General features: G+C 44.7%; 1 protein-coding gene across 1 annotated transcript in view; it reads right to left on the bottom strand.

Annotated features, from left to right (window-relative positions):
- LOC145399498 (glutamate receptor ionotropic, NMDA 2B-like) overlaps positions 1–2,500 on the bottom strand; it is a 147,378-nt gene that overhangs the window by 70,401 nt on the left and 74,477 nt on the right. The gene's annotated exons all lie outside the window — the stretch shown is intronic.

The raw sequence follows: 2,500 nt of genomic DNA, 5'->3' as shown, positions 1-2,500 counted from the left end.
TTGTTTGTGACGTCAGGAGATGGACAGATCGCCAGACAGACAGACTGATAGATAGTTAGTGATATGGATAGACAAATACAAGTTGCTTTATAGACAGAAAAATATAGATGGATAGCTAGATATGTTGACAGATACTGATAAATGCCATACAATGCTCATAAACGCTCTGATAATGCCATGTACTATCAATTAAATGCCGAAAAACGCTCATAAATGCTGAGGGACACTGAGGACGGACGCATTAGCATTGATATCATTCCCTTCCCTTTATGCTCCTCAATATCTCCCTCCCTCCTCCACGCCTCTCTCTCTCTCTCTCTCTCTCTCTCTCTCTCTTTCTGTATCTCTGTCTGTCTCTCAAAACGTGCCGTAGGAGCCGGAAACTCTACGGTATTTGCAACCCACGTTTCATTTACTCTCTTCTTTCCTTTCTGTCTCCGTATGTCTGGCTCTGTCTCTTTCTGTCTTTTTTTTTTTTTTTTTTTTTTAATGCGAGGAAGAAGGAACCAAAGGCCATGAGCCCGCAGTAATAGTTCCCTCCAAGAGAAAAACAAAATACAATAGAGAGCCAAATTCAAGATCCGATCATTTTGAGATGCCTGGACACACTACGTTTGAAAGACTGGAGATCATAGGCAGCAGGAAATACAGATAGAGGGAGACAGGTCCAGAGCTGACCTGTTGCATAAATGAAAGTCTGGGAGTAACGGTTAACTCTTGCATTAGAGAGTTGAACAGAAAAGGGATGAGAGTTTGCTGCCAGACGGGTGCTACGCGCCCATCGTAGAGGTGGAGGAATGCAAGCAGACAGTTCAGAGGAGCAGTGACCATTAAAGTAGCGATAGAAAAGAGATAAAGATGCAACAGTGCGGCGAAGAGACAGAGGTTGAAGGGAGTCAGTAAGAGGAGGAGAGTTAATGAGACGAAAAGCCTTTGACTCCACCCTATTGAGAAGGGCTGTATGTGGGGAGCCTTCCCACACATGAGAGTTGTACTCCACACAGGGGCGGATAAAACCCCTGTATAGAGTCAACAATTGTGCAGGGGTAAAGAAAAAGCGGAGTCGGCTTAGCACACCCAATCTCTTGGAAGCAGATTTTACAAGAGATGTAATATGATCTTTCCAAGATAAGTCCCGAGTAAATGAAACCCCAAGCATGTTCAAGGATGATGCAGGATTAAGCTGAATATTATTAAACATTAGTGGGTATACCTGTGGAAGATTTTGTCGGGTTGATAGGTGTAAGAACTGAGTCTTAGATGCATTAAAGACAACCACATTATTTTTACCCCAGTCAGAGATACGAGCCAAGTCAGACATTAGGTGTGCCATAGCCTCATCCCTTGTTTGTTGAAGTAACTGTTGAGATGGGCGTTGCGGGAACCGAATGGAAAGGTGAAGGGTTGAGTCATCAGCGTATGAGTGGATAGGGTTAGATGTACAGCTTAGAAGATCATTGATGAATAAAAGGAAGAGAGTTGGTGATAGGACAGAGCCCTGAGGAACACCACTGTTGATAGATCTAGGAGAAGAACGATGGCCGTCTACAACAGAGGCTATAGAACGACCAGAAAGGAAGCTAGCGATGAAGGCACAGATAGAAGGATAGAAACCGTAGGAGGGCAGTTTGGAAATTAAAGAGATATGCCAGACTCGATCGAAAGCCTTTGAGATGTCAAGTGCAATGGCAAAGCTTTCGCCAAAGTCCCGAAAGGAGGATGACCAGGAGTCTGAAAGGTAGGTGAGAAGATCGCCAGTGGAGCGTCCCTGACGGAACCCGTACTGACGATCGGAAAGAAGGTTGTGATGGGAAAGATGCCTTAAAATTTTTCTATTAAGAATTGACTCGAAAACTTTTGAAATACAGGACGTTAAAGCAATTGGACGATAGTTGGAGGGTTGGGAGTGGTCACCCTTCTTTGGGACTGGCTGAATGAGAGCGAACTTCCAGCAAGAAGGAAAGGTACAAGTTAACAGACAAAGGCGAAAGAGTTTGCCTAGGCAGGGTGTAAGCACAGAAGCACAGTTCTTGAGAACAACAGGAGGGACCCCATCAGGCCCATATGCCTTGTTAGTACTGAGGCCAGTGATGGCAGAAAATACATCAACTGAAGAAATTTTAATGTCAGCCATGAGGAAGTCAGAGGGGGGAAGTGATGGAGGAACAGCACCGGAATCGTCTAAGGTGGAGTTGGAGGAGAAAGTCTGTGCGAAGAGATCTGCTTTATCAGTAGAAGAAATAGCTACAGAACCATCAGAGTAGAAAAGAGGAGGGAAGGATGATGAGGTAAAGTTGTTAGAAAGATTTTTGGCAAGGTGCCAGAAGGAGCGGGATGAATTCGAGTTGGAGAGTTGAGAGCATTTAGTATGGATGAAATTATTTTTAGTAAAGCGAAGAACAGACTTAGCACGATTCCAGGCAGAAACGTAAAGATGACGTGATTCAGGGGTGGGTTGGCTCCGGTACCTTTTGTAGGCCCTCTCCTTGTTGCGGACAGC

This window comes from Coenobita brevimanus, chromosome 49 (genome assembly GCF_032717465.1).
Source record: "Coenobita brevimanus isolate Jiangsu-jjx chromosome 49, ASM3271746v2, whole genome shotgun sequence".
Classification (NCBI taxonomy): domain Eukaryota; kingdom Metazoa; phylum Arthropoda; class Malacostraca; order Decapoda; family Coenobitidae; genus Coenobita; species Coenobita brevimanus.
Note: the sequence above shows the minus strand (reverse complement) of the source record. Positions and strands in the feature narration are given on the sequence as shown.